Consider the following 14,724-nt stretch of genomic DNA (forward strand, 5'->3'; position numbering starts at 1 on the left):
TTAGGGGCTCCTGGGTGACTCAGTTCCTTGAGCATCTGACTCTTGATCTCAGCTCAGGTCTTGATCTCAGCTCAGGTCTTGATCTCAGGATTGTGAGTTCAAGTCCCACCATGGGCTCCAGGTGGAGTGTGGAGCCTACTTAAAAAAAGGTAAAGAAGAATGTTTATTTTATCCTTTACCTTAAATAACAGCATGACTATATTTAAGAAACTTTTAATCTAATATGTTCTTCTTAAAAAATATAATAGGGTAAACTTTCTGGAAACAAAGTTATTTAAAAATTTTGCTTTATAATTATTTTTCAGCAACAATATTCACTGAATCAACACTACACAGTCATATCAGTGATAGGAGATATGGTTAAGAGACATAGAAGTCAGATGACCTTTTTCTACTTCAAGGTCAGAATTTGAATCCTAATTTTATTTGAATTAGAACATACTGTCACTTTTAAGAAAAAGAAAATACTATCCTTTTACAGATCTAAAATAAATTAAAAGATGGAAGAAGATCAATCACTTGCTTACCAACTCTGTATTAATCTCTGCCTAAGTTGGTTCACATTCATTATCTCAATTATATTTCACAGTGGATATTTCATTCACTTTATAATCATATATTTTTTTTCTAGTGTAACTTAGAAATGTTAAAAAACAAAAAACAAACAAACAAACAAAACCTTGCCTTAAATCACAATGTGAATACCAGGGCCAATTTTCCTATTCCTCAACTTCTACCATTGTGTCTCTCAAATATGGGCTGGAAACCTGTTCAAAAAGCAGAAAAATTTAGGGCACCTGGGTGGCTCAGTTGTTAAGTGACTGCCTTGGGCTCAGGTCATGATCATAGAACCCTGGGATCAAGGTGCTCGTTGGACTCTCTGCTCTGCGGGAGGCCTGCTTCTCCCTCTCCCACTCCCCCTGCTCATGTTCCCTCTCTCTCTCTGTGTCTCTCTCTGTCAAATAAATAAGTAAAATCTAAAAAAAAAAAAAAAAAAAAAACTTAAAAAAGCAAAAAAATTAAAAATTAAATTTAATGTAGCAGCAATTTTTACTTTCTGCCCCACCCCCTTTTACCATCATCGTGTAACTATCCTTAATAGCCCATCAATCACAATTTTTCTTCATCTTCTGATCAAATCCTTTATGTAGGATTTATATAAATTATCAAAGAAGTAGGTTTATATTCTGTGTTTTATATGGAAACTGTTTCTCAAAGATACGAAGTTACTTAGTGAAGGCAACAGCTGTAAAAAAAGAAGGACAACAGTTAGAATCGAGTTCTCCAAAACCTGTTCTTTTCCTACCTTATATAGATCAGGGTGATTATGAAGATGAGACTAATTCTTGATCTGACATGAGGCATGAATGATGGATATGGATTATGATGATGCTTATTGGCAAGAGGTAGGTATCTTTCATTCAAAAAAATCCCAAAGATACTTTATTACAAAGCAGATGCCATCACATGACTCAAGCAATATCTCTTCCACCTACTGGTAAAATTGCCCTTCTTGGTTACTAATAGCAAAGAATATTTAACATTTACTCTGTTCATTTATGGAAGGAATATTTTACCTAAATAACTAAGCAAACACATCTTCCCTTTGTGTGTCAGACTAATTATGTTTATTGGTGAAAACTTATGAGCACTTTGTGTGTTTGAATTTTATAAGGAGTCAACCAGGCTTAGACAAAAGCACAGTGTTGCCAACAAATATTTATCTTTACTTTGTGCCATGTACTGAGGATAAAATGCAGAGGTGGATGTAATCTTCATTCTTTCGGATATCTTACTCTGTTAGAGAGGTTTTCATTTTTTAAAAATTCTAATAAGGATGGTAATAATTTTTATCTTAGAATAAGTCTTTGTTTTATTAAACAAATATATAACTATGCTAGACAACAGAATTTTATTAATTTGCTAGTTTTTATTTCCTGCTATGAACATTAACAATAACATTAACAAAAGCATATACACAGTAGAATTAAGTTTTATGCTAAATTGTATCTCAAAGCAGTATAACTGAATGCATTCTGCCCAGCATTGAAGATACCTAAGTTTTTGCTTTAGCTATGTTAATAACTGACTTTGTGATTGTGGAAAGTTATTGGATCTCATTTCAATTCATAAAATAAAGAACACAAAATGGATATTATTTAAAAATTTATTAGGAATTCAAGGTGAATAATAAAAAAATATTATAACTTTTTATTTAAATATTTATCAAAGCTCACCTAATTCAAGTACATTCCCATTGTTATTTCCCCACATAAATTATATTTCTTAGAGGGTAGGGTTATGTTTTCTATGGGCTTTGTTGTTGTTCATTGTTACAATGCCTAGCACATTGTTGATTGCAGAATATGTGAAAAAGGCAAAACTATATCCTCTTTTTATACAAATAGAAAAGCTGACATCTTCAAAGAAAGAACAAAAGATGTTTGACATAATTTTCTCTGAACTTAATGACTTCATTTTTAAAATCTGAAAAAAGTTAAAATCCAAGTAAGCATTTTCAGTGTAATTGGGCTATTTTTCTAACTAAATAGAAACAACTTAATCAAAGTTTGATTGGAAATTTGCAAAAAAAATGTATGAGTGGTTGCAGTGTTAGTAGTAATGAAGTTGTTAGTTTTCTTTTAATCATTCTTAAAAGATACTTTGTTGTGATTGAAAGGATAATGAATTTCATATCTTATCTAAAATATATACAGTATCCAATATTTGTTGACACAGCAAAATGTGTTTTTTGATATGTTACTATGTAAGTATGTATATATAGTGGTATGTATATGTACCTATATTGAGATAGTGGGTGTCTATTTTTGGTTAATGGATAAAATCTAAATTGAACAACTCTATGTCACAAATAAAAAGAAAATATAGTATTTGGAAGAACAAAACCTCTCTGAGAACACAGAACTGACATAATCAGAGTGTTTAGGCACATTAAGTCTCTTCTGGTAATCTCTACAGTATATAGAAGATGAATGTAAGTTTGAATGGAAAATAATATAATTTATTAAACTGAATCTATTAAATTTTTTTTTGTAAAACTGAATAATGGTCTTAATTAAATTATTTTAAAATAATAGATCAAAATGTCAATTTATTTTCACTGAGTTGATGGGGGAAGAGGTTAAGTATTAAATATACAGGGGAAAAATAAGAAAATCTTTATATGGAGAAAATGACAGAGAATTTAAGAAAAATAGAACTTGAATAGCTATTACTATTAATGAGTAATTTTATTTTCCAAAGAATATCAAATTAATTTAATAAACCCACATGAAATTCAATATCTACTTTAATAATAATTTAAGTCAGAATGTTAGCAATAATACTTTAATACTAACAATTCAGGACATCATGTTTACTGTGAAAGACTTGCCTTCAAAGGACAAAAACTGGAACTTACAATTTCCAGCTTATGCAGGGGTCTTTTTTCTGAAGAACTAACCTTGTTTTCTCTCTTACAGGCAGAGAGAGAAGCAGGCTTTCTGCTGAGCATCTCCATTGAGCAGGAAGCCAGATATGGGACTCAATCCCAAGACCCTGGAATCAGGACCTGAGCTGAAGGCAGCCACTTAACCGACTGAGCCACCCAGGTGCCCCTATCCTTGTTTTCTTTAAAAAAATATTAGTAGTAGAAAAAAAGTAATAACTAAATGAGTTTCTGATATCAGTAATCACTAAATGGGATAGAAACACAATTAGCATTAATATTTTTAAATTACATTCACTATGTAAGTTTTTATGTAATAATGAAATGTATTTTACATCCTCCAAGGTAATAAATTTGATGTGAAGTTGGATGGATAATCTTCCTATAATATTACCTGTGTTTCTATTATCAAACTCTGATTGTTTTATTATTTTAAAAATGATTTTCATATCAAATGATAGTAAATGTTGCTTCATAAACTCTAAAGATTTTTTCTCTGAAAATATTTTTAATAGAAAGTCAGCTTTATGATATATTTTCCCACAATATATGAACATCTATGTCAAATGGTAAATAACAGAATTATTCAGAATCCAGTCTTGCCCTTTCTTTGAATGACACCATGAAGATCAAAAGGAAAAAAAATAACCATAGCTCAAAGTTTGATTTTGCTAGGGCTATCAACTGAATAGCATTACATTTCTTTATAATTTGAGGCTTTTATTTTCAGAGATCTTACAAAGTGACATGCTACTCTTTCAAGACATAAGTGGGATTTTTTGCGTGTTTTAAATATTTCTCTCTTCTGTGTGTGTGTGTGTGTTTGTGTGTGTGTGTATTTGTGCTGGGGATGGGAGTTAATTTAGCCTCAAAAAAGATATGAAGATTAGAAAAAGAAAAGAAGAGAAATACCTAAAACATACATATCCATTTCCTTCCACCACACTCACTAAATATTTTTGTCAAAGTAAATTCCCATTGCATGTGCGTATCTACATCTATTGCATATATAAATGTGTACTTGTATAGTACATGTTCGTATGTGGAATATGGGGATGAATTTGAAACAAATTAAAGGGTGCACTACAACACATGACAAACGAGTCTAGATAAAGTGTAATGCACATTGAGGCACCCTCTGATCTATCACTGACATCATAGTTATCTTTGAAACTCCTGCATTTTCTCATTTTTTTGTCTTCTAATACAATTTTAAGATTTATTAAGTTAGAGTCCAGAGTGTATCAATTCTTTTGTGGGGTCACATGCAAGTGATTCACTTATTCAAGAGAAGTAATGCATTTGTCTGGATAACATGGTAATTTCTGTCCATGTCTGTGTTAATCAGGGAACTATTGTTCCTGACTGAAAGAGATCCTGTCTTATTCTCTTGAGTATTTCCTACTCAATCAAACAATATCGTTTGAACCAAGTGAAACTTTCACACACTTGAAGATATATGAAACATTTCCTTAAATTTGTATTTTGAAAAAAGGAAATTAATCTTAAACAAGTTGTGAGATGTTGGAGAAAAGCATCAAGAGGACATGATCCTCAGTTGACCTGTGACCTGGACCAAGGCAATCAGAGACTCCTTGCCCCTTCCCCTGTCCTTGGAAGGTGTGCTCCACTTACTTTCCCTGTGAAAGCTGCCCAAGAAAACAGGCCTGAGATATTAACATGGTGTTGAGACCAGCTGTGCAGTCTCAATTAAAGAGAGCCCAATTAAAGCATCTGGATAAACTTTCAAGATTTAACATGTGGGTGTGGAGATTTGCATGTCTTGTGACCATCCAAGACACGCCTTTTATATAAGTTCCCTAGCTTATTAAACCTGCCACCTACCAGATGGAAGTAGCCTCTTTCTCTGGTCTCTCTCTACCCCTCATATATGAGCCGGTTTCAGATTACACTCTAGAAGCTTCCAAGGTTGTAAACCAACAATTAGCAGCCAGCCAGGAGAGCAAAGAGGCATCTGCGAGGGAATCCCCAGTTGGCCATTAACCTCTGTGTGAGGAGGGGTGGCCTGTATGTTAGCTGTGTATGGACTGCCTTGTGAATATGCGGACTCCTGGAAGACCCCTGCTGGGCTAATGCATTTATGTGAGGAACTGCACAGAGTGCACTGTTGCAAAGAAGGGAAACCCATGGCTGTCACAGTGGGCCTCTACTGTGGACAGTTCATCTGGACACCAATGCCCAGCTAAATCTGGGTCAGAAAGTTGGAAGAAGAGCTTAGGTTAGAGAAGGATGTGTGGGAGTCCTCCACTCCTCTACTAGCTTTGGTGGGGGGCAGAGAGCTGGATAATGAATTGTAGAACTTAGTGTGCCATTTTGCAAAGCTAAGAGGATTGTAAGATCCCATGGATTAAGGTCCCAGGGTGTGTGACATTTTGATTGGGACATTCAGAGGTAGAATCCCCAGGATAAGAAAGATGTAGTGGAGACTGACAATGAAATGGATTCAACACTCTGTGCCTTCTGACCTCCCCCGCAAAAATGGAAAGCAAAAACACTGCAACAACAACCTCAGCCAGCAGAACAGTCCCCAGTGCAGGAAACGTTCATGATGAGAGAATATACTCCCACTGAGTTTATTGGTACAGCTGCCAAGTTCCAGCAAAAGGCCAGGGCAAGAATCCAGGCATGGTCAGTGCAACTTATGGGATTCAGGGGGATGGCATTTCTCTGACTGGGCAAGAGACAGAGAAAATGAGCAATATCAATGGGTTCAAGGCACCCATTCCTTTATAAATTGGAATTCCAGCCTAAGGGAAGCTTGGCTCAATGAGGGAGACCTCCTTGAGCTGGTGGGACTCCTCTATAGAGGAGATATAAGAAAATCTTAGGGAATTGGGATTGAGACAGGCAATCTACATCCATCTTTGAAGGCCCTGATTGGGTCACATTCACTGAAGGAATTAAAGCTGAGATTCTGCGGTCCTCCCCCAGCACCTGATGGAACGCTGATAACCACACAGAGCCCAGTTGTGGGGCAAGATATTTATAATGCTAGATAATGTACTGCAAATCCCAGGAATGGGTATGGGAAGACTGGAAACAGAAAGAACCGCTGTAAAGGGTCTGGGAAAAATAACCTGGAAGCAAATGTGGTTTGACATCATTGCTACAGGGACCCCACCTGAACAGATAGATCAACAAACCAGTGCTGTGTTGGTTGGTCAGTGGAAAGCTTTAAAACCTGAACAATAGTTCAGTCCTGCCACATCTATTCCCACCATCCCTGATGCCCTACCTGGCCCAGCAGAGGCCTCAGGAAAACAGTTCAATTCAGAGAGAGTGGATCCCATGCCTCGCATGTAAGATGAAGCCAAAATTGCCCTCAGATGAGGCTACTGGAGGTAATTGGAGGCCTCAAAATGAGCTCACTATCAACTGGTCCTCCTGAAATAATCAAAAGGTGATAGTTCTGATGGATACCAGAGCCAAATGTAGTTTAATACGTGGTAAACCTCAAAAATTTTCTTTTCCCTCCATACCTTCAGTGGGTTACAGAGAACAAACATTTATGGTCAGAAAGATCCTCTTAATACTGCAAGTTGGGGATTATCCCCCTTCCCCCCAAAAATATGAGGTTTTTATCAAACACCAGAGAATGTATTAGGCATGGATATCCTACGAGGTCAAACTCTGAAAATCTCTCATCAATGAAGTCCACCTCAGGGTTAGCATAGTCAAACCAGGACTGAGGGAAAACATACTTGGGGACTGGCAAGCCTGTACCCTTCTGAAGAATGGCAACCATCAAACAATACGAATTGCTTGGAGGACATAAGGAGATAAGAGAAACTACCAAGAACTGCACCAAGTGGGTATTGTATGCCCTGCCCATAGTACTGTTAATAGCTCGGCCTAAACAATAAAATGCCTGGTGGCTCATGGTGGATGACAGTGGACTACAGAGAATTGAACAAGGTAGTGCTCCTCCCCCCATTCATGTGGCTGTGCCCAAACTGACACCATCTTAGAGACTTGGCCATGGTCCTAAGAATGTGCATTGCTACGCTGGACTTAGTAAGTGTCTTTTTCAGTATACCCCTTACTACTGAGTCACAAGATCAATTTGCCTTCACGTAGGAAGGACAACAATGGACTTTTCAAGTACTTGCCAATGTTGGCCTGCATAGTCCCACCACATATTATTGGATGGTAACCCTAGATCTGCCCCTTTTCTGCTTCCCTGCATCAATAAAATAGGACCAGTGCACTGATGATATAATGTTTACCCGTGAAGACTTGCCTCTGCTATAGGATTTGCTGGAACATCAGTGAGGGAGAAGATGAACAGTGAACCCAAAGGAAACTCAAGGCCCAGGCACCACCATAAAGCTTTTGGGAGTCATTTCATATGGCTGGGGAGATGTGTGTTATCTTAGAAGCTGTGATTGACAAGGTGCATTTCTGTCCAATGCCTAAGAAGGTGAAAGAGGTGTAAGCTTTTGTAGGGATTTTGAAGTTTTGGAGAATTTTATTTATTTTTTTTTTTTTGGAAGACTTTTATTCCCCACTTGGTATAGTGCCTCCATCCCTTCCTTGTACTACCTGGTAAAGAAAGACCACATGTGGGATTGGGGATCAGAGCAGCAAGTTACCTTCGAGAAGACAAAAATACTAGTAAAGCAGATTAAAGCTCCAGGTATCTCTCCAGCAGGGCTACCATTTAAGTTAAATATATCTGTGACTCCACCAGTGATAACTGGATACTGGTGCAGAGACAATAGGAGAGAATAATCCCAGGATTTTGGTCCCAGTTTTGGAAAGGAATAGGAACCCAACATATCCCCACAGAGCAACAGCTCCTCACAGAAGAACCTCTTAGGAGAGAACATCATTATCAAGGTAATAACTTCTTTCCATCAAGGGGTAAGTTGGATTATGTTCAGTTACCTACTTCTGTCATGGCTCATGACCCACTTTGACTATGTGGCATGCATATTTGCAGTAAAGGGGTACCCTGTCCCCTAACCCACTCTGTCTAAACCTACAGGTGCTATTAGATCGTCCAGTTGCCCCACCCCCATTCTTGTGGTCCCTGAGGCCTATAGAGTGGAAGGAGGGGAAATACTTCCCCTTGTGTCTGATTTATAGATGGGTCTACTGGAGGCAATCCATGCACAAGGACTGCAGTCACTATTCAGCCCAACACTGACACCATCCAGACAGAAAAAGGAATGAACCGCAGCTGCTGGTGGGCTGAACTCAAGAGCTATTTGACTGGTGATCACACATGAGCCCTAGCCTCTAACTTTTGCACTGACCCTTGGGCTGTTTGAAAGAGATTAACACTATGCCTGGGACAATGGCAAACTGAGGGATGGATGATTACCGAAAAGCCCTTATAGCGTCAGGATATGTGGAAAGGCATTTGGGATTGCCTGAAAGAGCTTGAGGCAGTTCTAAGAGTCTTCCAAGTCCTGACTCATGAGACACTGACTCTTCTTGGCAATCAGGAAGCTAATGCTCCAGCTCAGGTGCAAGCCCTAGCAACTGAGTCTCCAACAGATGCTACAGATTAGCCGCATAGAAAGAGTGGCCACTTCAGTGGTGGAATGGCAAATTGCCAAGGATGCCTGATGGTTTCTGAAATACAGTGACTTGGTTAATGAAGTAACATTGTGCCTTATGTGTTCCAAACAATGCCCAAGGAGCTGGCGAAGGAGTCTGGAGCCATCCACCAGAGTTCCCAATCAATGAGAGATTGGCAAATTCATTATGTTGACCCCCCTCACCCTGTGATGTGAGGGGTCTAAATATGCCTTGGATTGTGTGAACACTTCACTTGGACCGATTCAAGCTTTCTCCTGTCACCAAGCAAACCAGGCTGCCATCATTAGGAGATTAGAGAAGCTGAGTATGGTCACTTTCATTGAACAGACAGCAATTGGTGGTCACATTTCAAGGCTCATGATATACAAGACTAGGCAAAAGAACATGACATTGAATGGAGGTGTCATCTCCCGTATAACCTGCAAAGACCATGGTCAGTAAAAAGGGAAATAGAATATTAAAGCAGCAGATTAAATGACTGACAAGTAACACCACCTTGATTAGAATAACTGAAGTATCATCCCAGGTTCTAATAATTTTGAATGATGAACGAGTAGGGCCTATTGCCCTATATGCCAGAATGGGGACTTCTGCTGAGATCCCCAATACTGTAAAGGTATAGAAGTTGTGGGAAACAACCATTGCCCCGACTCTCACTATGAATGAACATGATGTGCTGTTGAGAACACCAAACCCCATCATGCTGGGGAAAGGAATTTCCTACTGGAATTCACAATTAGATGTCCTACCAGGATGGGTGGGTTACTTCATACTCATAGGTGACATGGAACTACTCAGTCTGCATTGGGGTCCTGTTGCCTGTTGAAAGCTGGATCTGTTGAAATGCATTATACCTGGAATCGAACATGCACTGCTAAAAGAGAAGAGAAGATGGGGCTTTTGGTCTGACATATTCCTCCACCAGTCTATCTCCTCACTTCTGATAGTGCTGTCTTCCCTGGCCAACAGGAATGGTATGCACAGCCTGGTCACATTCCTAAAGCTGCAGCCACATTGACATCTAAGTATCAGTCCACAAGTGCAAATTTTACAGAAGAGGGAACCCTTCCCATCCATACAAGTTCCTACTAAATAACTGTCTTTTGACCCTAGATTTCAGCTGCTCCTGTGGTGACCATTCATGGGATGGGCACCTAGTGGAAGTACCTTTCTACAGTGGGCCTACCTGTGTGCCCAGCAAAGAGAACAATCCACCTGTTGGATATGTGGGCCAGTGTTCTTCTCCAGCTCATCAGGATTACCGTGGTGGGTATCACCACTCCAGTAAGAGGATTGGGAAGCCTTAAAGCAGTACATTAAGGAAGAATAAGCTAGAACGAGTACTATTAATTCAACTGATCCAGAAATCTGGCCTGTGGCACAGACTATCAGTAACACTGGACATAGTATTCTTTTTATGACAATCAAACCACATAGGCATCTCATCAAACTGCTGACCAGAGAGGTCCTAGAAATACCACCATCAGAGCCATGGATGGCTATGCTCAGATTTGGGATGGGTTTATGTGTCTTACCCTGGATTATGGACATTTAAACACCCAGGCATCCCCATGTTGGGAACAACAACAACAAAAATCACTCTAAACAGAGCCAACCCAATTGTACTAGAAATATGGAGTGGCTATCACTGGAACTGTGTAGTCATTCTGTCACATTAAAGGATAGCGGCTAGTTTGGCACTGACTGGTATGCTGCCCAGATATTTATTGGGTTGCCCCAAATGAAACCCAGTAGTTCATGGCAAGAAACTTTGGCTGTGTTTTCCACCTGGGTGGTTAGGCTACTGCATCTGGGGTTTTTAAAGGGCACAGGCAAGAATCTGCTTCATGATAACAATTGCCAACTTCATTCTTTTCAAGGCCAGATGGGCATGCTCTGTTCTCCACTGGTATGATCATTTGGCCATCATATGTGTTCCCTCCATTGGCCTGGAGGATATTATAGCACACATACAAATATAGCTATTGTTGTTGTGGCATCTGCTTCCTGTGCAGCCAGACAGCTGCCAAAGGAGTCACCTGCAACCTTCTAAAACCCGTTGCTGACCAAGCAGGGCACATTTCCAAAGGCGGGGTAGGCATATGAGATCATAAGAGCTGGTCACAGGGGAGAAATGTCAGAGAAGGTCACCGAGAGGATAGGGTAGCTGGTTGGCCTATAAGCCACACCCTGGCAATTAGAGGCTCCTTACCTTTGACCCTGTCTTTGGAATGTACATTCTGCTTACCCAGGACATAGCCTTGAGATAGCAATATGGTACCGAACCTATCTGGATGATATACGTAACAGCCCAGTTAAAGCCCCTGTATAAGGATTTAGTGGGCAGGTGCAGACATCTATGCTTGTGGCACCCCCAAGACAAGCCTGGTATGTAAGTTTCCTTGCTTATGAAACCTGCCACCTACTGGTCTGTCTGGAGTGGCCTAGCTCTTTCTCCAGTTTTTCTTTGCTCTCCACAGGCGGGGGATGGTTTCAGATTATACCCAGGAAGCTCCTAAGGTTTCAAACTAACACAAGACTGCAATGAGCATTTATGTACCTACCACCTATATAATTCTTTCTCTCCTTCTTGTCGACATTTACTATTACTGCTTTCTCTCTCCCTCATTTCCTTCCTCCTTCTCTCTTTCCATAAGTATGTGTGAATGTGTGTGTGTGTGTGTATGTTTGTGTGTGTGTGTGTGTGTGTGTGTAGACACACATTATTTTTCCTAAGATAGTAGAACATTCCAGTTAATAGTGAAATGTGTCATCAATGAACAAGTATATTCTCCAACATAAACGAATATAGTGAACACAATCAGTAAGATTAACGTATATGTAATACTTCTTATTAATCCATAACCCAAGTCTGGTTTCCCCAATTATCTCAATAATATACTATATATAACTGTTATTTTTTCTGGCCCAGAATCAAAACTGAATAATTTGTTACTTTTACTTGTCATGGATTTAATTCTCTTTTAATGTAGAATAATTCCCCAAGAATTTTTTGCCTTTCATGACACTGAAGTCTTGCAAAAGTACGTAATTGAGCCCTCAGAATCTGCTTTTCCCACAGAAGCATGGGGTTTTTTTTTGTTTGTTTGTTTCCTACAAGTGGGAATGTGTATGTAAATATAGTATATAAATTAGAATGATAAAAGCTTAGCTAGCTCTTTCTAGTTTGTGCCCAATTCAGCAGATAACTACATTAAAAATAATGGCACTGTTTTTTATTTTCCTCAGAAATCTCATTTGTGCCTTATAATACAGTTTACTTAAATGTAAAAGGTAATATGTGCAGTAACACTTAAAAAGAAACATAAACTCTTATCACACTCTCTGTCTCCACCATTAAATTTCTACAAAAATTAAGCCAGTTGATTTCATCTGAAAAGTAATAAAGGTTTTATTTTGAAGCAATTTCACTAAATATATATCAAAGTTGAAACTGGTTAGTGGGATTTATTGTATACTTTCCTAAAATGCAATAAAATATAATTATTGGATTTTCTGGACTGTGCTTTAGTATGTAAAAATTGGCATGCATTTATCTACCCTGTAATTTCATGGTGTTACAATGTTATTACTCAATAATGACTTAACAATTACTCTATAATTACCCCATCACTGAATAGTAATTATCACATAATTAGAGGATCAATTTCCAAAGATTGGGAAAAAATATAGCAATTTGAGCCATGTAAACAGTGAGTGTAAACTTACATGTATTCATACGATTATTGCTTGCATATAAAATGGAACCAATAAATATAATTTAGAATGCTATAACTAGATCACAAGACAAGTTGAGGATTAAGTTCGTGAGAAATAAATAGTAGTGTGCTTATATTAATGGAACAATTATTCACTTCTCATTAAAAACCTATTAGTAAACCATTGTTATTATTTATATAATAAATAATGTGTACACTTGGAAAACAGTTGGTATTAGGAATTAATAAGTGATAGTTTTTATTAGTGGGAAAACGATAAATGAAATGCAGCCAAAGAGGGCTCCCTTCATGTGCCATTATACAAAAATATTCACAAGCATTAAATATGGTAACAATTTGAATAAAATTCAAAATAAGAATATATAAAATGAAATAAAATTCCCTGATTTTGTTGTTTTTGCTTGTGCTGCATGGTGCTGCTGGTAAATAATTAGTGATGTTATTTCTCTTTCAATTAAAATTCTGAAGGAAATAAATTTCATTTAAATCTAGATAAAATACTACAGATCCCCAGATTAATTATTAATTCTAGAATGTTACACTTTTATTTTTGCATTTTACACTAGAAATTTCCTCCTCCTCAACCATCTATAAAGTGTTTCCTGGGAGGATTGATGAGTCTTTTGTACCTGCCTCAGATAAGGAACTTCAATACTTCTTTTCATCTTGAAATTCTCTGGCAAGATGAACTTTTGAAAGTATATTAGTGCAGTGATAGCACAGGCAACAGGTGCAAACAGAGAATCAGATGGAATCTTGTATATCCTAATATCAGCAGACTCACTGCACTGAATGTCACATGTGTGGAGCTTATGAATAAGAACATGGTCCCTACTTTTAAGACTTCCACTGTCATTATTCCCTCCCTCGAATCTTCCACCTGTCCCCACATTAAAGATATAGATATAGATACAGATATTTATCTATATTTTTTTTTAGAAACCATACATGCAAGTGGGGGTGGTGGGGAGAGTCAGAAGGAGAGAGAGAGAGAGACAATCAAGGAGACTCCCAACCGAGTGTGGAACCAGCCAGAGAGCTTCATCCCAACCATGAGATCATGACCTGAGCTGAATCCAAGAGTCAGATACTTAAACTACTGAGCCACCCAGGTACCCTAAAGGTATTTTCTTAAAAGCCAGGTCATCTTCTTCTTCTTCTTTTTTTTTTTTTTAAGATTTTTATTTATTTATTTGACAGAGAGAGAGATCACAAGTAGGCAGAGAGGCAGGCAGGGAGAGAGGCTCCCTGCTGAGCAGAGAGCCTGATATGGGGCTCGATCCCAGGACCCTGAGATCATGACCTGAGCCGAAGGCAGAGGTTTAACCCACTGAGCCACCCAGGCACCCCTGGGTCATCTCTTTTATTTATGGTTTTATTTTCAGTTAATGTATTATTGTTTAAAAACTGTTCCCTTGATTAAACTCCTTAACACTGATTCCAGCTACTTTTGAATACAGGCTTTGAGATAGTTTGTAAGTAGTTTAAAAGCAGGTCTTGTTTTTTAAGTACAGAAATGGTATTTCTAGAAAATTGCTTTCAACTCACCTATTAACTTTCAATTTACCTATTTGCATTGTAGGTTCTTGGAAATTTGCTATAGATGTTACCAGGTAAAAGTGTCTGGCAGATATGTGAACAGGTATTCAGAGCCTCTAAGTGAGATGGAAAATCAGTAGAGGTCAAACATCCAGTGGAATTGGTCAAAGTAGATTAAGAAAGGATGAATCCTAAGAATGATAAAGTCACATTGTTGGCAGCGACAGGTTTTACATGTTACCTTGAAGACCAGAGATACTTAATCCCAACTAGCTATGTTGTGGTGTCTGAGAAAACTGTCAGTTTTCATCTGCATGGAGGATCTCATTCATGGGACCCATACTGTTGGAAAACAGTGACAGCTCCAGTGCATGGTGGGGAGGGGTTGTGAGGGGTGACATCCCCTCCCAGCACCTTTCCCTTTGCCAG

Source organism: Martes martes, assembly GCF_963455335.1.
Source record: "Martes martes genome assembly, chromosome: 10".
Lineage (NCBI taxonomy): Eukaryota > Metazoa > Chordata > Mammalia > Carnivora > Mustelidae > Martes > Martes martes.